At 37.2% G+C, this 22,588-nt stretch overlaps 1 protein-coding gene across 1 annotated transcript in view; it reads left to right on the top strand.

Moving 5' to 3' along the window:
- Positions 1–22,588, top strand: part of LOC136842716 (uncharacterized) — a 276,871-nt gene that overhangs the window by 6,781 nt on the left and 247,502 nt on the right. The gene's annotated exons all lie outside the window — the stretch shown is intronic.

Here is a 22,588-nt window from a genome sequence, read left to right as displayed (position 1 = left end):
TTTCTGTATAACGTGTCTGACCTTTCGCCTGTATTAAATTACTTTTTATTTAAATGTTTCTTTTTTTTAAGGTATTGCTATTTTTATTTAAAGATGAATAAAATTTGGAAGGGTTTGCATAATTTCTTTGTACCCTACTGTAATGGTTAAAATGTGTATTTTTTCTATTATAAATACGTAATTTGAAAGCTCCAAGGGAGCGTATCTCCCCTGGCATTACAGTTAATAACAATAGTAATAATAGTAATATAATAATAATAATCATCATCATCATCATCCTGGATGCTCTTCGAGATCCGGATCCATTTCAAAATCGAAACCTGGACCTTGGCACAAAGCCTACACCAAGTCTTATTTACCAGAACCAACCAGTAAGTGGTTTATATATATATATATATATATATATATATATATATATATATATATAGCCTATATATATATATATATATATATATATATATATATATATATATATATATATATATATATATATATATATCTGTATTATATTTATTGTATATACGAGTATACATCTTTCTTTAAAATGAAAGGCAATAGAGAAATGTACGCTCGGAACTCAGGAAGCACTTCGGTGCAATGAAATTGGGGCAGCAGTAAACACTGATATAATATAGCGGAAGTGAGTTCAAGAATAATAGTAATGCTCATGAACACACAACATCGGGCCGTTGTGCCTGAGACCGTACCAGAACTGAGCAGCCGAAGGAAGGAAGGACGGTTCTATCCAAAAGATAAATATTTATCTTGGGGATATTCGTGTTCTTCCTCACTGTTGCGTCACCGAGGGTTTGTACAAATAGTTCTGTTTAGGTGAACGTTTGTACAGCCCGTTTTTTATGTTGGTGTTTCTTGGTTAGGTCGGATTCAGTGGAAGTGTCGTTACTTTTTTCCTTAGCGAGTATTTTGCTTGAAAGCGTTTGAATCGGTGAAAGCGTCCGTTTTGTTTTTCAGTGGTGGCTATGTTGCTCGGTTAGGGTACGTCTTAACAAAAATGTCGAGTAAACTTTTGTTTTCAGGGGCGGATACGTCTCTTGATTATTTGAGACGCAGGGAAAAATGATATACTTTTATGCTTTCAGCAGCGGATGTTATTCGTTATTAGGACATATGCTACGTTATCGAAAGTTCTTGAAAACTAGACTGAAACCGGTCGCCTTGTGAAGACAGTTTTCAACCTTCGATGTTAATTGTAAACTATATAGGTAGAAGTATTGCAGAAAAAAAAAGATAGGCTGTACAGTTGTTATTTAATAGTTTCTTGTCTCAGTTTGAATGTTTTAAACGAGTCGTCGAAAACACGGTTTGAAAAAAAATTAGTGAAGTATTTAAACTTATTACACTGTGGAGTTCGTTGCTAAAAGTGGGGAGGACAGGAGCAGTCATATTTCATTAAGGGCTTGTTTTAGCAGCCATTGTAGTAGCGTGGAGGTAAAATTGTATTCATTCTTGAAGCTGTAACGACGTTAATATTAAGCTCAGCAGCAACACTATGCACGGTAATGATAATGTCCATGATAATGTAAACAGCAGTACGATAACAACTTTCGGAGAATCACAAGGCAAAATGGGAAAGTAAACCTTAATTTTTGGGGGCCTTAATTGACGTCTGAGCTTCGTTGTCATTTTTGACTTTTAATAGGATTCGATAAATCATTATTCTTCTAAACTCAGAAATGTTTGAGATTTTCCTCTCGAGTAGGACGTAAATTCTCCCACTTTTTCTAATACAAGTGGCGCCCAAAAACATTCTTGATTTAAGCTGTATGTTTGACGAGGGAGACTTCTATTTGATCATCTCGGAAAGAGTACCCCGTAGGTTGGGGGGTTAGTGCCTCACGCACGGTGCACTGTAGGCATTACTTAGGGTTCTCTGCAGCGTCCCTTCGGCCTCTAGCTGCAACCCCTTTCATTCTTTTTATTGTACCTCCATTAATATTCTCTCTCTTTCATCTTGCTATCCAGCTATCCACCCTCTCCTAAGAATTGTTTCAAAGTGCAACCGCGAAGTTTTCGTCCTGTTACACCTTTCACTCCTTTCTACTCTCAATTTCCCTTTCATTGCTAAATGACCTCATAGGTCCCAGTGCTTGGCCTCTAGCCTAAATTCTATATTCCATCTTGGAAAGAAAAAATTGATTTTTGAGAATTGTCCAGAAACATCTCGACCCTCTTGTATGGTCATACCAAAGACTGGAATACAAAGCATGATGAAGATTCTTATTTAATGTATTCGTTGCTGTATAATGCGCTCGTTTACATAGCAAATGTGAATCTGAATCAGCATCAAGAGTGGATGTCCTTGAGTGTATCTCGTGTTTTTACTCTTCTTGTAAGTGTCAAAGCAGACTTTTGAGCCAATGTCATAGGTTGTACACGTGAAGTCTGTCTGTCAAGTACTTGAATTTTAATTGAATTCTGTTAATATACTGCTACCATTAACCATCACCATTATTAACAATAGTATTTATAAACAGTAATAACGACGAGGTCAACCAAGAGTTTTTTTTTCTTTTCTGTTACAATCGTACTTGAGAACATCATGGAAAAGCAGTTTTCTTTCAATCACGGATTCTTGCCTCCACATGCGTTTTATCATTTGCAAATATTCAGACATTTAGCATTCAAAATAATAATTTAATCTTTTATGACAGTCAAGGGAAAAATTACTAGCTTGAGTTCTTTATATAATGAGTATAGAAAATGTGTGCGTGATTTAGTGGAGTTTGAGTTTCATTTCGCTTGTTCCCCGTAGGGGGCTAAGGCCGTCAGTGCACCTCACACGGTGCACTGTAAGCATTACTTAAGGCTCTGTGCAGCGTCCCATCGGCCCCTACCTCCAGCCCCTTTCATTCCTTTAACTGTACCTCCGTTCATATTCTCTTCTTAATATCTTACTTTTTACCCTCTCTTAACGATTGATTCGCAGTGCAACTGCGAGATTTTCCTCCTGTTACACCTTTCAAACCTTTTTACTCTCAAATTCCCTTTCATTGCTGAATGACTATGTCACAGCGCTTGGCCTTTGACCTAAATTTCATATTCCATTCCATCCCATGTCGCTTGTACTCATAAAAAAATTCAGCGGTTACAAGCATCGGCTGAAAAGGTGGGTAGTTAACCCTTTCCACGTCATGCAGTTGGTCTCTGTTGGTAAATTTAGGTCGCAAAGTGCATGGAAAGAATCAAATGCTAAAGGCTGAATGTTCATGCGGACACCCACACTTTTTAAAGTCGTGGAATGCGCGCTTCCATTATAACTATGAAAAGAAAACTTTTTGCGTCAAGGATATTTACATACACCAACATTTACTCTGGGCACTTTTAAGAATTACTGCCCATGCAAGTTTAAAAATACCTTAAAACTACAGTACTGAAGCTTTCAGATGGTTTGAATTTATACATAAATACTCTATGTTCATTGATTAAAAATATTTCATCCATTAAAATATATTAGTTTTGTACTAAAACCTAATGAAGAAAACACTCTTATGGTATGTGTGAGTAAGCAATTTTTATTCATCAATAATACTGCCGTCAAGGTTAAAAGTACTGTAATAGCCACAAACGGCTTCTGTTTACCGAGTGACAGAAGCAATGGTAATATTGTGGTATTTATATAATCGGAGCTTCAACTTTCCAATCGGTAAAGTAAACATTGCTCATTGGTAGACTATTGGATATTTGTTTTGGAGAGAGAGAGAGAGAGAGAGAGAATATCTGACATATGAGAGTATATCAGGCAGAGAAGAGAAAGATACTAGAAATTGAAAAAAATTGTACGAGAGAGAGGGGGGGGGGATATCTGGCACATGAAAGAGAGTACATCAGGCAGAAAAGAGAAAGAAACCAGAAATTTAAAAAATGTACGAGAGAGAGAGAGAGGATATCTGACAGATGAAAGAGAGTATATCAGGCAGAAAAGAGAAACCAGAAATTTAAAACATTTGTGAGAGAGAGAGAGAGAGAGAGAGAATTATCTGACAGATGAAAGAGTATATCAGACAGAAAAGAGAAACCAGAAATTTTAAAAATTTGTACGAGAGAGAGAGTGAGAGAGAGAATTATCTGACAGATGAAAGAGAGTATATCATGCAGAAAAGAGAAAGAAACCAGAAATTAAATTTTGTGCAAGAGAGAGAGAGAGAGAGAAACTCAAACTCTTGAGTGGCTGACTCATCATTCTCTGCTCCTCCAACCGTGCAGGAACTGTTTACGGACATATTGAAATTAACGTTGCCTGTGCAATGCGTAGCGTTAATCCGAAGATTATGCTTCAAGCGATAAACTTAACGAGTGACGTTATCGAATCGCTTACCTAATCGAATTGATTACGAAAAGGGTGGTCAGGTTTTGTTTGACTACTTCTTCTGGGTGGTGAAATGAACGGCGATTATTAGTTTAGAATGTTTTTGGGAGTGGATACGCAAAGATATCTATTTTTTGTTACGTAGTTGAAACAGTTTTGGATTTGATCACGCAAAGAAAATATGTGAAAATATCCAAGAAAAAATTCTAAATCAAACTAATCGTTTCACAGTTTGGTATCCAGTTGTCCGATCAATTAGTTGATAAATAACTTTGGGACGATTACTTCTAGATGCAGGATGTATGTGGTACCGTACACTTGAGATCTAAAACATACGTATATATATGTATGTATGTATGTATGTATATATATATGTATATATATATATATATATATATATATATATATATTATATATATATTAGTCGAAAGGTAAAACTTTTGATACTTCTCTGATTCAGCTAGTATTGATCCTGCATTTTTTCCTTAGCATAATTAGACAAAACTATCAAACAGAAATTTGATCAGGCCTTCCTCACGTCCTTTTTCACCTGTTAGATTTTATATCTCTTGAAGTAAACAGGAAACTTATTTTTCTTACTCATTGTGCACCAAAATAAAAGAAAACAACATGGCATACAGAGATAGCTCAAGATTACGGGTTTGACCGTTGTCCTTTCGTTGGTAGTTGGTTCGAGAGAGAGAGAGAGAGAGAGAGAGAGAGAGAGAGAGAGAGAGAGAGAGAGAGAGTGAGAGTAGGAACACTATGGGTACCAGAGGCCTGACAAATGGCAAACAACGTACCCAGGAGCTGGTTCTCTCCATCCGGGTCTAGTCCACCAGTCAGGTCCAGTTAGAGAGAGTCCAGTTCGAAATATGAATTTCCAGGTCCTCTGTCCAGCCTCGGATACTGTTAAAGGCCATACGGGCATTTCGGTGTCTCCCTGGATCAACGTGGAAAGGCTTTGAATGGGAGCTGTTCAGACAGGTTCAAATGCCTTACGATATCTGAATTTAATCTCTCTCTCTCTCTCTCTCTCTCTCTCTCTCTCCTAAGCCATATTCCTTCCTGTTTTATCTCTTTTGATAACGTGTTTCGTTTTTACTTTATGACTGTTATCTCTCTCTCTCTCTCTCTCTCTCTCTCTCTCTCTCTCTCTCTCTCTCTCTCTCTCTCTCTCTCTTCTAAACTGTTTATCCTCCTTTCTTGTATGTTTTGATAAAGTTTCTCTCACGTTGTGACTTATCTCTCTCTCTCTCTCTCTCTCTCTCTCTCTCTCTCTCTCTCTCTCTCTCTCTCGCTTCTCAGAATCTGATGTTTTTACGGTGGTTTCAGATACTAGGAAATAGGGAAGTTCTTTTTTGGTATCACAGTATGCTGTAAATTCTAGGAGTCACCAGCTAAGAGCATTTTCAACTCGTAGAACTGAAAGGTTCATCGCCATTTCCGCTTATAATAATGTAGGAATGTTTGGCTCGAGAAATTTGAAATGGTAAATAATGTCTTACGTCGTTTGATGAATAATATACGAAGGAATACCTGTACGTAATAAGAAGGGAGGGTTAAGATTATTCATGCTGTGATTCATTTCCCTCAAGGATGTTTGTCATAATATTAATTAAGAATATTTCTGTGTTAGTCTATCTGAATTTTAGATATTGATTCATTAAATCAAATGACTAGGGTATTTATGCCATTACTCACCTTACCTAAGGCTATTCTGGCTGTAATGATCCAATTAGAATATTCCTCGTAAATCATCTGACGGAATAGTCGTTCTTGATAGTTTGTTCATAGAAGACTGCAATGGGTAGGACATGTTGCATGTATAGGGTTTTGGGGGTGGCATTTAATAGAATACAACGGCAGGGTAATGAAAGATAGAATCAGTTGAAAGATCCTGGAGAGGCTACTTACTCTAGTTAATTGATATATACGACTTAGCTGATGTAGCCCAAAATAACATGACGTGTTAGGGGCCTGTTGCTACAACAAGACTAGGTCTAGTTTTCGCAGGGTTATCATCTTGCATCCTGAGGACGCCTCCTCCTCCTCCTCTTTTTCCCACACCTTCGTTATATGGTTCTACCTTGATGGTATAAGTAACATTGAAAAAAAAAAATCCAAATCGTAGCATAATTCCCCATAGTTTTGCTATGCTATTTTGCTGTTTATTTTTGGAGTTATTAATGGAGCCCTTTTTTTTTGTGTTTTCTCTTCATTATCCATAGTTGTTTATTTATTCCCTTCTCTTCTTTTCTCTTTTTCATATTGGGCTTCTCTGTTTTGCCAAAGTACTGCCTTTTACCTTCTGCAGCTGGATAGTTACACAACATTTTGAAAAATATTCGATGATAATGATGATAATTAACAGCGCTCAGCAAAGCGTAGTCTGCATGTGTACATCCTGAAACTTGAGGCATTTCGTTTGTTCCTTTTGGGTTGTAAAGTGAATCATTCTCAAAAGGGACAACTCTTAGCCTACTGATGTCTAACAGGGTCTGGACGTCAAGTCTGAAATTCAAGAAAATGGGAAAGTCCAGACTATTTCCCGTTTCAAGTTTGAAGCTCTCTTTCCCGTAGGGTGGTAGTTTCCTCAGTGCACCTCATGCGATGCACTGTAGGCATTACTTAAGATTCTTGTGCTGCGTTCCGTGGGCCCCTAGCTGCAAACTTTTCATTCCTTTGGCTGCACCTCCGTTCATATTCGCTTTCTTCCTTCTTACTTTCCACCCTCTCCTAACAATTGATAACTAGTGCAGCTGTGAGGTTTTCCTCCTGTTACACCTTTCAAACCTTTTAACTGACAATTTCCCTTTCAGCGCTGAATGACCTCATAGGTCCCAGATTTGGCCTGTGGCCTAAATTCTGTGTTCCATCTGAAGCTCTCTTAACTGTATGCTGCCTCCCATATTTTTGCTATAGCCTATGCTGCCTCCATTCATTGACTGTATGCCACCTCTCCTTTCTAGACTGTATGCCATACCCCCTTTTGTTATCTGTCTTGCCTCCCTTGTATGCCACCTCCACTTACTTGACTGTATGCCACACCCCCTTTTGCTATCTGTCTTGCCTCTCTTGGTGTATGCCACCTCCACTTACTTGACTGAATGACTTGCCCACTTTCTCGATAGAATATCACATCCATTTTCTAGACTGCATGCCATTTCCCCTGTCTTGACTCTTGACAGTATGTCAGTTTGTACAAGCCAGGCCTGACAGTCTCGTAGACAGTTTGAATTGACAGTCTGAGATTCAGCCAGTCACATCATGCTTGTATACCATTCAGTTCCAGATATTGGAATTCTTGGCGCTCTTCAGTGTTCTCGAGTAAATTGACCAAGGTCTGTCAACATGATTTGGGCTGGAATCACAAGTCCACAAATACATTTCATGAGACATTTGCCACATATTGGGCAGGCATGCCCCAATATAAGCCTTTTGAAGTCGACGAATTACTCTAAAGAATATTAACCATCTTTACAGGACGCAAAATATCGAGGCGATTAAATCGTGTCTTTGTAAGCATGTACGTGCTCCAAGGTTGTCATAAACGTATGAATACGCTACACTAATTTAGGTAATGGTAATTGATGCATTATTATGGAGATTGCATTATTTGATATGCAGTACTATTAACTACATAGCAGTTTTCTTGGTCGTTAGTGATCCTAAATAATTAGGGTTCATCAAGTTGATAGTCTCTGTATATTCCCTTTGTTTATACCCGTGTGTGTTCATGTTTTCTATTCGTGTTCATACAAGCTGTGGGACTTTTTACATACACAAATACCTTTCTCTCTCTCTCTCTCTCTCTCTCTCTCTCTCTCTCTCTCTCGCTATAATTCCAAGAGACAGAAGGATCTTGTTCCAGAAAATTAGAAAGTGGAAAAAAGCTCTTGCAAAAGAAAAGAATGCATGGAAAGTGATGGAACTAAAAAGTAAGATAGAAAATGCAGAACAAAAGATTATACAATCAAAAGAAAATGAAAAAGGGAACCTAGAAGAAATGACACTACAAAATATCAAGCAAAACCCTAAAATTTTTTATTCATATGCAAAAAAGATGAATAAAATAAGAGTAGAAATAGGCCCTCTAAGAATTGAAGGGCGATTAACGAATGAAAAAAAGGAAATATGTAACATATTAGCAGAAAGATATAAGAGTGAATTTACACCTAGAATTGAAAATGAAGATAATGATACAGAAATAAGAGATGAAAATACTGAATACTTATCAGATATAGATATTACAGAAGCCGATATTGTGCAGGCTATTAATGAAATTAAAAATGGATCAGCAGCAGGACCAGATGGAGTACCTGTCATATTGTTAAAGAAAGTGGTTCATTCAATCGCAAAGCCGCTAGCAATATTATTAAGACAAAGTATAGATACAGGCAAGATTTATGATGAGCATAAATTAGCATATATTACTCCTACTTTCAAAAGTGGTTCAAGACTAGAGGCAAGTAATTATAGGCCTGTGAGTCTGACATCTCATATTATGAAAGTATATGAAAGGGTAATAAAAAAATATAATGAAACATTTAATGAAAAATAGATTGTTCAATATAGGACAACATGGTTTTGTACCCGGAAAAAGTACACAAACCCAACTGTTAGTCCACCATGAAAGCATATAATTATAAAAATATGATAAATGAAAAAGATACAGATGTGGTTTACCTAGACTTTGCAAAAGCTTTTGACAAGGTAGATCATAATATATTAGCGAAAAAAATTAGAAAACATAACATTGTTGACAAAGTAGGAAGATGGATAAAAGAATTTTTGCAAAACAGAAAACAGATAGTGATTGCAAACGATGAGAAATCGGATGAAGCTACGGTAATATCCGTGTACCACAGGGTACGTGTGTTAGCTGCATTGCTGTTTGTGATTATGATTGCAGACATAGACAGTAATGTTAAGGACTCAGTAGTAAGAAGTTTCGCAGATGACACAAGAATAAGTAGAGAAATTGCTTGTGATGAAGATAGAACTCGCTACAAAGAGACCTAAATAAAATATATAAATGGGCAGAGATAAATAGGATGGTATTTAACTCTGATAAATTTGAGTCAATGAACTATGGTGATAAAGTAGGAATGCTATATGCATATAAAGGACCTAATAATGAGACAATCACAAACAAGGAAGCAGTTAAAGACCTTGGTGTGATGTTGAATAGAATATTTTATGCAATGATCAAATAGCAATTCTATTGGCAAAATGCAAAGCAAAAATGGGAATGTTGTTCGGCACTTCAAAACAAGAAAAGCTGAACACATGATTATGCTTTTATAAAACGTACGTACGTAGTCCACTTGAATATTGCAATATAATATGGTACCCACACTACCAAAAGGATATTGCACAAATAGAGAGTGTACAAAGGTCATTTACAGCTAGAATAGAAGAAGTTAAGGACCTTGACTACTGGGAAAGACTACAATTCTTAAATTTATATAGTCTTGAAAGGAGAAGAGAACGCTATATGGTAATTCAAGCATGGAAACAGATAGAAGGAATTACCGAAAATATCATGGAACTAAAATTATCAAAAAGAGCAAGCAGAGGTAGATTAATAGTGCAAAAACTATACCAGGAAAATTAAGGAAAGCACACAGGACATTAATCCACCACGCACCAGCATCGATAATGCAGCGTCTATTCAATGCGCTACCAGCTCATCTGAGGAACATAACAGGAGTGAGCGTAGATGTGTTTAAGAATAAGCTCGACAAATATCTAAGATGCATCCCAGACCATCCAAGACTGGAAGATGCAAAATATACCGGAAGATGCGTTAGCAACTCTCTGGTAGACATCAAAGGCGCCTCACACTGAGGGACCTGGGGCAACCCTGAACGAATTGTAAGGTCTGTAAGGTAAGGTAAGGTCTCTCTCTCTCTCTCTCTCTCTCTCTCTCTCTCTCTCTCTCTCTCTCTCTCATTTATATATATATGTATGTATTATATATATATATATATATATATATATATATATATATATATATATAAATAAATATATATATATATATATATATATATATATATATATATATATATATATATATATATATATATATATATATATATATATATGTATTGTGTATGTATGGGTGGCTTCAGAAGGTAGGCGACTATCCTTTTGATTTTCAAAGAACCTGTTGCCGATGGCTTGTGGCTTATCTTGGTGGTCTCTTATTAGCTTCTAACCAGATCCATCTGCACAGTATGTAGATATATGAAAGTTAAGGCGCTATAATTTCCTTGATCCATAGCTAGATGGTCAGACATGATGATTAGTAGATGATGAATGGGCTGCTTCTTCCTAAATTATTTATTCTTGGTAAAATCGCCAATCCTTGGAGCGAAGAGGTCGACGACTGTATCTTCCCCTCTGCTTCCAGGCTTTGTCATTCTCTTCCCTTTTTTTGTCTTCTCGTAAAGAAGCAGTCCTATCGTTTCATTTGGGGTTAAGTCTGATTTCCATTTAACCTTCTCTCTGTCTTTTTCAGTCCTCTCCATTAAGAGAAAAAACAAAGCTAGTTATAACGCCGTGATTTCGACAGGAAAACGCAACCTTTCCGTCAAATTTGATGTTGAGACAGGCTTTAGTAAGTCGAGGATACATTATACGTCGAGATAAGCAAGGGAAAACGCTAGTATCTTATCGTCATCTGTGACAGCGAGGGGAAGGCTCAGAACTTCTCCGAATAGTCGGTCGACTTGAGATGGCTGTGGCTACGGCCAACGCTGCAGCATCATTACAGTGAAGTGAAGCGATTTATTGACAATTAAATCAATACTTTTCGCTATTTTCCGCTCTCTTCTTTTCATTTGTCGCATGTGATATAATATTAATAAAAGTAAATCTGTGTTTTTATTGATCTTCATCAACAGATTCTTTGATGTTTCTCTTTGCGTGTTTAAATGGTGGTTTGCTCGAATCCTGACGTTTCATTTCACCGAACGACCTCTTTCATTCTGGCAGGGTGCCATTGTCAGTCTTCTAGGCGTTTCAGATGAATTTCGTAAATCTGGCTGTGTGTTTGTATGTTGCCGTGATGGAAAATGTTGTAAATGAATTACTGAAAGTTGCACTATACCTGTGGCGTTTGGTGGTAGTGGCAGTGGGGCGCAACGAGACCCTGAATCACATTTGTGTGTGTGAGAGAGAGAGAGAGAGAGAGAGAGAGAGAGAGAGGTGGGAGTGGCACTGGGGCACAACGAGGCCCCCAACTTCTAGTTGTGTGTGTGTGTGTAAGAGAAAGAGAGAGTGGTTTGATGGGAGTGGCATTGTGGCTCAGCAATGCCCCAAATCCCAAAGGTGAGAGAGGTTTTGCTTGTGAAATTGGAAGTCATTTATTTCCTTTTCGATTGAATGTTAAGTATACCTTAGTTTAACCAGACCACTGAGCTGATTAACAGTTCTAGGGCTGGCCCGAAGGATTAGATTTATTTTACGTGGCTAAGAACCAACTGGTTACCTAGCAACGGGACCTACAGCCTATTGTGGAATCCGAACCACAATATGACGAGAAATGAATTTCCATCACCAGAAATAAATTCCTGTAATTCTTCATTGGCCGGTCGGGGAGTCGAACGCTGGGCCAACAGCGTGCTAGCAGAGAGCTCTACCCACCCATCCAATGAAGAACTCGACTGAAGGGGGGAAGGGCCGGGGGAGCGACGGCTGTAGAAATTTGAGTGTCTATGAAAGCAGAGGAATGGAAGTGAAATTGCGCTTCTTTAATTGTTTACTTCAATTAAATATGCACAGATGACAATGAATGATACTTGTTACTGTCTCTCTCTTACTGTATTGCATCTTGTACTTGTTTGCGTTCCTGAGGTGAAATGGACCATTGTCTGTCGATATAAGCAGTTAATTAGGTACGAACGATCAGTAATTAATAGCTTCCCTTGATTTTTCTTGGCTAGAACATCTCATAACTGAGGTATGTCTCACCAGAGGAGAGTTATTTTTGCGTGTCTACCGCTGTCACTATCACGTGTTGTCAGTGCTGTTTTGCCAAAATGACGGCAATGTTTTAGTCATTTTGCGATTGCATCGTACTTGAAATATATCCCGTACATCTTGTTGCTCTGCATGTTCTTGTTTAATAAGATTATGCGATAGTTAACCATGGAGTGCATTATCCCTGGACTTTTCTTATACATACACAATATGGATAAACATGGCGTTTTAAGTTAATTATACCTTAGTTTAACCAGACCACTGAGCTGATTAACAGCTCTCCTAGGGCTGGCCCGAAGGATTAGAATTATTATACGTGGCTAAGAACCAATTGGTTACCTAGCAACGGGACCTACAGCTTATTGTGGAATCCGAACCACATTATAGCAAGAAATGAATTTCTATCACCAGACATAAATTCCTCTGATTCTTCATTGGCCGGCCGGAGATTCGAACGCGGGCCCAGCAGTGTGCTAGCCGAGAACTATATCGACCTGTCCAAAGAGGCGTTTTATATATCAGGAATCATTATTACCTTTCACTGTAGGCTGTATGTCGTTTTACTGTACCTCCGTTCAAATTCTGTTTCTTATATCTCTTTCTAGCCTCTCCTATCAATTGTTTCATAGTGCACCTGCGAGGTTTTCCTCCTGTTACACCTTTCAAACCTTTCTACTTTCAGTTTCCCTTTTAACGTTGAATGACCTCATATGCCCCAGTGCTTGGCCTTTGGCCTAAATTCGATCTTCCATTCCACTGTAAGCCATATGCACTTAAACTGCAGGTCTTCTAATTCATACCATGTTTTCTTCCTACTTTATTTACAATATATATTGCTGGACATAGTTTACATACGTGTATTGCAGGTCATTGAAATTTGCATTGCAGGGCGTGCACGAATATATTTTGCAGTTTCTATAAAGAGGCACTGCAGAACTTTCACGTGTTTGGTAATTATGAAAGGCTTTTAAGAAAATTTTTTTACATATATAATATATCCTACATATATATAATTATATATGTATATATGTGTTAATACGTATATGTATATGTATATATATATATATATATATATATATATATATATATATATATATATATATATATATATATATATATATTGTGTGTGTGCAGAGAGAGAGAGAGAGAGAGAGAGAGAGAGAGAGAGAGAGAGAGAGAGAGAGAGAGAGAGACAACATGGTCACTAACATCAAGTCCGAACCAACCCCCAAAAATTCCAATCTTCCAAAGGAATAAAACGAAATCGCCGGAAAGAGAGAGAGAGAGAGAGAGAGAGAGTTGGAAAAGGTGGAAAGGTCATTTACCTGCCCTTAAGTAAGCGGATTTACTCCCCTTAGTAGATTTACCAAAGGTGAGAGTGGGAGTTTGTTTGGTCTGCCCAGAGTGCCACCTGGCATGCCCTCTCTCTCTCTCTCTCTCTCTCTCTCTCTCTCTCTCTCTCTCTCTCTCTCTCTCTCTCTCTCAGATACGTGCCTAAGTATGTACGAAAAGACTGTTTGCTCTCTTTGAACTTTTTTATTTTTTTTTTTTATTTTATTTCTAAGGAATGAATAGAAATGAAGCGTCCTTGAGCTAGCGGTAAATTGGTACGTGACTCAGCCATACGAGTTTGACTAAAAGTGGCTTTAGGGTGATAATGTTGTCGGCTAAGCCGTGGGAGTTCATGCACTCGTGTAGGTCCCAGAAAGGAGGTTTGAGTGAAGGGTTAACGCAAGCCGCTTACCGCAACTCGCAACTTGCAACTTGCAACTGACATTTAAAAAGTTTTGGTGTCAGATGCAGTCTGTTGTAATTAGGCTCTTGAGCTAGCGTGTTATACCCGAACTTCAAAAGTTCAAGGGAAGACGCATTGCATTACTACCCTAATATAATTCAACTTGTATTTTATTATTTTACTTACATTTATATTTACTTATTAATTTGTTAATTTTTGTTTTTCTAACAACTGATCTCGTCTTTCTGTATTTCCCATTACCTTCTGCTACTACTTTCGAACGAACACCATATTTTTGGGAGCTTGAATTTCACGTCAGTGCTCCCTGTGAACTTTAGTAGTTTAAGGGAAGACGCATTGCTTTACTACCCTAATACAATTCAACTTGTGTTTTAATATTTTACTTACATTGATATGTACTTATTAGTATGTTAATTTTTCTGTTTTTCTAATAACTCATGTCGTCTTTTCGTATGTGCCATTACCGTCTGTTACTTCTTTCGAATGAGCACCATATTCTTTGGAAGCTTGAATTTCAAGTCAATGACCCCTGTGGGCTTGTTCCATATGAATAGGATTCATCGTCTAAAAATAATAATAATAATAATAATAATAATAATAATAATAATAATAATAATAATAATAATAATAATTTGTTGAATAAAATGGCTGCATTTTGCGAATTGATTTTATACTGAGTTTTCTCAATTCTTCTAATAATTCGCTTTTCCTGCACATCAGTATTAGTCAGTAATTGTCCAATGTTCGTATTTCGATGGATGAAACAGCGTATTTCTTAGAATACAGAATTTCATCGGTAAGAAATACGCTGTTTCATCCATCAAAATATGAACATTGGACAATTATTAACTGATACTGATGTGCAGGAAAAGCGACTTATTAGAAGAATTGAGAAAACTCAGTGTACAATCAATTCTCAAAATGCAGCCATTTTATTCAACAAAACTTGCCTCAAAGAGGGTCTTCTTCCTTTAATAATAATAATAATAATAATAATAATAATAATAATAATAATAATAATAATAACGACTTACGTGATGTCGGTTTTACGATTCATTGTTTCTTCCCATATACGAAATTTTGGAATTATTTTCCTGTTTTTTCTTGTTTGTTGTGGAACTTCAATATAATTTTCCCTTTTCTTTCATTCTACCGCCCAGCTTCGGAATGTATGCTTCTGTGTCCGCTTACACTTAAAAGATTTAATAATTTTATTATTTATTCGGACCTGGGCTACAAAAGGGCGCTGCGTTTCTTGTCCCATTGGCCTTGGGCAAAAGTGCAAAGGTCGTTCAGTTTTCAGTTAGTTACATTAAAGCAATTGCTTTTAGTTTTCTGTAAAAGAAAACCGTTGTGCCGGCTTTGTCTGTCCGTCCGCACTTTTTCTGTCCGCACTTTTTTATGTCGGCCCTCAGATCTTAAAAACTACTGAGGCTAGAGGGCTGCAAATTGGTTTGTTGATCATCCACCCTCCAATAACCAAACATACCAAATTGCAGCCCTCTAGCCTCAGTAGTTTTTATTTGATTTAAGGTTAAAGTTAGCCATAATCGTGCGTCTGGCAACGATATAGGACAGGCCACCACCCGGCCTTGGTTGAATTTTCACTGGCCACCGCTCATACAGCATTATACCGAGACCGCCGAAAGATAGATCTATTTTCGGTGGCCTTGTTTATGCGCTGTACAGAAAACTCAATTCATGCACATCCTATTCAGTATGCTTCCCCATATAATGTTGATAGTTACAATATTTTCGTATTATATTTATAGTTATATTATGATTAGTGAAAATCTACGAGATTCACAAGATAATCCACGGAAATCACCTTAGTGTTTTTCAGTAGCGATAGTGATAACATGATTATTGTGTGTGTGTGTGTGTGTTTGTATTTTGGATCTTACGCAACACACCGAGTCCAAATAGGATTAAAAGGCATATAATTTTAGTGTTTACCTGTTGCCCATTCCGACGAAAGCTATTTTTGTATTTGTATTTAGAAGGATTTAATTAATACGCAGGCTAGTATGATACAGATATACATTGTATATATGGTATAGATTAACATTTTATTATTATTATTATTATTATTATTATTACCATCATCCACACACTTCAGTTTTGTCAGAGGTTACTTATTTTTTATGAACTGAAAACCATAAGTGGCACAAGTAAACGGAACAAGTAATTTATAACTTTGATACTTAAAAGTACACGAGTACGTATTGAACTTTAACATTTATAAAGTCCGTGCTTTCAGTGTTTTCTATTGACACTGTTGGTTGGCTGTACTTCTCTGTTTTGTATCTTTCTTGTTTTTGATGCAGAATTACAGAAACAAATAAAATCGACCAAGTATGAACTGAATTATCAAGGTACCTACTGACTTGTCATAATAACGACCAAACCTCCTTACTGGAGACAGTACAGAATAGCTCTTCACCCTTTTTATCATGATTTTCGCTTGTGATCATTGTATAATATGGAGACTTCCTTTGTAAGCTTATGCACTTTGAGTTATTCCATTAAGAATGTTTCCACGATTTCAAGCAAGAGGACGGGCGTGTCTTGAAAGCTTGGGAGGAAAAATGGACGAAATAGAAGTACAATAAGAGGAAAAAGCTGAGTATGGTTCTATTGCTATGCTGTGACATGTCAAGGTCTGTGAGCAAGAGGGCGGAGAGAGAGAGAGAGAGAGAGAGAGAGAGAGAGAGAGAGAGAGAGAGAGAGAGAGAGAGAGAGAGAGGTGGGGGGGAGAGAGAAATAACCCATAGATGGTAGTGCTGTCAGTGCACCTCATGTCGTACTCTGTAGGCATTACTAACTGTTGTTTGCAGCGTCCCCTCAGCCCCTAGCCTGCACCCACTTTTTAACCTTTTACTTTACCTCTGTTCCTAATTCTTTTCTTCCATCTTGTTGTCCAACCTCTCTAACTCTATTTTTACCTTAAGCATTGCTGAAAGCCCCCCCCCCCCATAGCTAGGCCTTATAGCCAAATGTACATAAATCAATTTCAGACAATTCTAAACAAGATGTGGAGGGGAGAGAGAGAGAGAGAGAGAGAGAGAGAGAGAGGGTCAGTCACCTGCTGTTCTGTGACCATTAAAAAGAACGCCCTTGTTCTCCATAAGCTTGACAAGGAGGGGCGGGGTCTCCTTATGGCATCTCAGCTTGATCGAAATGCCACTTAATCATTCAGGCAGTTTGGTTTCGGTGGTGGTGGTGGTGGTGGTTTCCGTATGGCGTGTCCCGTGAAGTATGCATGGCGTCTCTGCGGGTAATAAGATGTAACTGCTTCTATTTGGGTGGTGGGCGGCGGGCCTTTGTCGTCATTATTTTACCCAGGCAATTAATAGGTTTAAAATGTAAAGCATGGACGGCCAGAGTCAGCCAGGTTCTCTCTCTCTCTCTCTCTCTCTCTCTCTCTCTCTCTCTCTCTCTCTCTCTCTCTCTCTCTTTGGTACTTGTACGTCTCTGTCTATTTCTTACGTTATCGCTGTTCCCTCATTGCTTTGATATTTTCAATTAAGAATGGGACGTAATGACAGTAAAGGATTTTTTTTTAAAGAAAATTACAGTAGAAAAGGTGCCGAAATACCTTTAACCATGTAATACCTGAGCAAATGCAATAATCAAATCCCGTAGTATTTGGATTATAAGGAGTGTTTTTGCACATTCATCAACGGCGGTGTCACCATGTAAGTGTTCCGTCATCTGTTAAAAACATCATTAGCCAAAAGGTCCCAGAAAATGTGCTCTTGTGTCACCCGCCATGAATCAAAGTCTGTTCTGGCACGTTTGCCGAGTTTTTTCCCTGCGCCTTTTGTGCTGTTTATAGTTTCTTGACTTTATTTCTTTGTATTTGTAAAGTTATTTGTAAAGTGTTTCTCTTACCGTGTGGTGCATACCGTATAACCTTTTCGTTGCAAACGTATGGTTATCAATGGCCATCGACCCAAAATGCGAATTGCATTTGGTGCCATTTTGGCTTATCTACGCGTCACCTACTCCGAGGTGCTAGTGCTAAACATGGCGGGAACTCCTTGGGACGCCGTGTATGGTACTAGCCCCCCGGGGATCAAAGTATTATAAACACCCATTTTTATATTGTGTGGTCGACAAATTATTATATTAATAAACGATATCTAGTACTAAACACGGCGTCCCAAAAAGCTTCCGCCACGTTTAGTATTAGCCAAAGTAGCACTGTTCCATTTTAAGTCGAGATTATAGTTGATACGTTCATTGCCTTGGAATACTTTTTTTTTTATAAACTAGATACTTTTTTACCACTGTAGACTGGGATCCTATAGTGGTGGTGTTAATATGCTCAACTCCCTTATTCTCTAAATATCTCTGGCTTTTGTTGATATAACTAAACAAGCCATGAGTTTCGTTTGTTTAACTTTTTCTATTATTGCTTTATACCGTGATCAGAAGTGGTTTATTTATGGAGATTATTGTTATTAACGCGCTTTCATTATGAAACAAGTCAAGAGACCTCGAATTTGCCTATCCGTATTACTCCACAGAGAATATTCATAAATGAAACAAAAAACAAAATATGGAAGACGAGAGTAAAACTGGATACATAAAAACAACAGTATATAACTCCTGATGAATAATGTATACCTCCTGGTGATTCAGTCATCGATCTTAGGTGTCTGAATAAAAAAAAAGAAAAAAGACCTGCAGTCATGAATGTTAAGGAAATTATAATAGCCGAGAGGCTGCACTCAGATACCTTCCAACAAAGGCCTGAGCTATAGGAGAACATTGATAGATTCGATTGCGCTCGTGAAGAATTGCCCAATTTTTGGTTGTCATTTTTTAGTTGATCAGAACACCTTAATGTGCTAGATGTGTGATCTCGTGTTTTAGGCTAATTTACCCCGTAGGGGAGCTTAGTGCTATCAGTGCACCTCATGCGTTGCACTGTAGGCATTACTTAAGGTTCTTTGTAGCGTCCCTTCGGCCCGTAGCTGCAACCCCTTTCATTCCTTTTACTGTACCTCCGTGCATACCATCTTACTTTCTAGTCTCTCCTAACAGTTGATTTATAGGACAACTGCGAGGTTTTCCTCATGTTACACCTTTCAAACCTTTTTACTGTCAGTTTCCGCTTCAGCGTTTAATGACTTCATAGGTCCCAACGCTTGGCCTTTGGCCTAAATTCTATATTCTATTCTGTTCAGGCTAACTTGGCACTTGTAGCAAACTTTGCACGTCCCATATGTGCAATATTGTTTTCCTCAGTTTTGGTAAATTGGCCAAAATTCAAGTCAGCACATACCCCATAATTTTCCACCACATAACTGGGCAGATGCATTTCAGTTTTGCCACTAATACTGTCTGTGCGGCAAATATAGAAGATTCTTTATCTTTTAAAGATTGAGAGTCAGTGTGACTGTGTATATTTAAAGAACTGAGATGGAGTTCATAACCTACGATTGGAAATGGGAAATGGGAGGCCTTGTCTTCAGCTATCCGTCAAGAGGGTTCCTTCCGGGAAGGTATGAAAAGGAAATGAGCGTCTTATTAAAATGCAGCCCTGACCGTGTACTGTTGAGCAAGGTCACATACACTAATTATATATATATATATATATATATATATATATATATATATATATATATATATATATATATATACAGTATATGCGTGTGTGTGTATAAATAAATAAATATATATATATATATATATATATATATATATATATATATATATATATATATATATATATATATATACATACATATATATATACACTGTATATATAAATTTAACCTGATGAATAATTTTGTCAAGGTAAGGCAATTCATTTTATTATATTGTCAAGGATTTTAATTTTTTTGTTGGTAATTGGACTGATGACAAGGTTACATACCTCAAAAGCATGCATGATAAACTGTTCTGCCTGGCCTTGGCAGTGTTATTCATCATGGAGTTGAGAATTCCAAGTAGCCGCCCTGCCACTGAGACTACACATTTGTGTGTGTGCGTGTGCGTGTGTGTGTGTGAGAGAGCTGTAATGGATGATTGGTTTTGTATAGAAGTGGGTCTCAGACAACGAATGTTATGTCTCCCTGGTTCTTATAATATTCTTAAAGGTGGAATAATTAAAAATTGGAGGAAAAGACAGTTATGGCGCGAGTTTATGGGGTTAGGAAAATGACCGGAAATAGAGTGTGGAGTGGCTAATATATTGTTTTAGTGGAAAGAAACTGCAGAGACAAGTGAAAAAAGATTATTCGGAAGTAAAGAATGTTGAAAAAGATTATTTGCAATTGTGAGAGCTGAGTGAAAATGGATCTGTGTGCATGGATTAAGGACAAATGAAAGTCGATAATTTTTATACATTTTTGGAAGACATTTCATCAAAAGAGAGTAGGATGAGAGGGAGAGACATCACATATGGTAGAAAAGAAAGTCTATGAATTGATGGTTAGGATATCTGAAAAAATAAGAAATTTTGAAAAGGCAGGAATGTGCAGATGGGCGAAGTGCTAGATAAAAAGTGGGTCAAAGTCTTTTGAAGTGGCATGTTCATGAGAAGAGAATGGAAGAGCTGTTAAATATTTAACGAAGTCTTCCAAGGACGGATGGACTGAGGAGATGTGATTTTGGAATGAAAGTGCCATAATAGGAGGCTGATAAGTTTTCTGTATAGGTGTATTAAAAGCGATTGCCAACGAGTAAAAAATGCGCCGAAGTTTCTTCGGCGCAATCGTGTTTTCTGTACAGCTTATAATCAAGGCCACCGAAAATAGATCTATCTTTCGGTGATCTCGATGTAATGCTGTAGGAGCCGCGGCCCATGAAACTTTAACCACGGCCCGATGGTGGCCTGTCCTATATCGTTGCCAGAGGCACGATGATGGCTAAATTTAACCTTAAATAAAATAAAAACTATTAAGGCTAGAGGGTTAAGGCTAGAGGGCTGCAATTTGGTATGTTTGATGATTGTAGTGTGGATGGTCAACATCCCAATTTGCACCCCTCTAGCCTCAGCAGTTTTTAAGATCTGAGGGCGTACAGAAAAAGTGTGGACAGACGGACAAAGCCATCTCAGTAGTTTTCTTTTACAGAAAACTAACAAGGAAATTTTATGTACAAGGGCCTCCTTCCTGATTAGTACTAATAACTGTGGCAGTGAGGTTAATTATTGTATATCTAAGTTCCTCAGATTTCGTTTCTAAGTCATCACGATCTTGCTTTTAATTAGATAAGGTTTCATTGGCGTATTATTTTTAAGACAGCCTAGTCGATTTCCATTTGTGTACATTACGTGTGCCTTGGCTAGCTAGTGGAGCTTGACGTGGCAGAGGTCTGTACTTGACTGAGAGCTCGTACTCTGCTGTGGTTTTTGTTATGAAAGATCAGAAGGTACAACTTATTGAAAGAGATTATGGTCCGAAAGGAAAATGAAAGTATAATGGAAAGTTTTTTTCTTTACTAAAAGTCGTTTGCCACCTGTAAGGAAACCTGTTACAAAGAATTAGTCATTATTGTTACTAATATATATATATATATATATATATATGTATATATATGTATATATATGTATATATATGTATATATATATATATATATATATATATATATATATATATATATATATATATATATATATATATAGCGTATATTTAAATCATACATCTCATATATACATATATATATATATATATATATATATATATATATATATATATATATATATATATATATATATAGGCTATATGGGATACTTGATTTATATATATATATATATATATATATATATATATATATATATATGTATATAAATGCACTTCCCCACACACATTATATATATATATATATATATATATATATATATATATATATAATAATAATAAAAGAGCAAAGACGTGTATACATGTATATAAATGCACTTCCCCACACACACACATTATATATATATATATATATATATATATATATATATATATATATATAATAATAATAATAATAATAAAAGAGCAAAGACGTGTATACATGTGTACTTGCATGATTTCTCCCAACTGCAAGATCAGGCTATCCACGTTTTCAACGAGCAATGCTGTTTTGCAACAGGGCATGAAGCCGAGCGCCCAAAACGATGCCAAACACAACAAGCGAATAGACGAGGCAAGAACGACCACGCTAATGGTGGTAGTAGTAAGCAAGGCAACTTTGCGCGAGTGGATTTAACGCTCATGGCTGCGGTTCCCCAGCAACACTACAGCAAGGCAATCGTCCAACCAATCCCTTTAAACAAACAACAATACGACGGACTTCAAGACCTAGCGAGAGGAAAGCCTGTGTTGTTGCTTCGGTTGTGCACGTTTACGCCTTCATAATTTCATTTTTACCAATATATTAGACCACTCGTCTCATTGCGTTTAACGGCCCACCGCTTCTGCGTTTACTTTTGAAAGTACGTGGAAACGGCTCGAGGGGAAATTTCGCTTCAACGACATTTGAAATGAATTAGAGAGAAACAGAGAGAGAGTGAA

Source organism: Macrobrachium rosenbergii, chromosome 10 (assembly GCF_040412425.1).
Source record: "Macrobrachium rosenbergii isolate ZJJX-2024 chromosome 10, ASM4041242v1, whole genome shotgun sequence".
NCBI classification, from domain to species: domain Eukaryota; kingdom Metazoa; phylum Arthropoda; class Malacostraca; order Decapoda; family Palaemonidae; genus Macrobrachium; species Macrobrachium rosenbergii.
The sequence above is the reverse complement of the archived record's forward strand: the minus strand, read 5'-3'. Positions and strand labels throughout refer to the sequence as shown.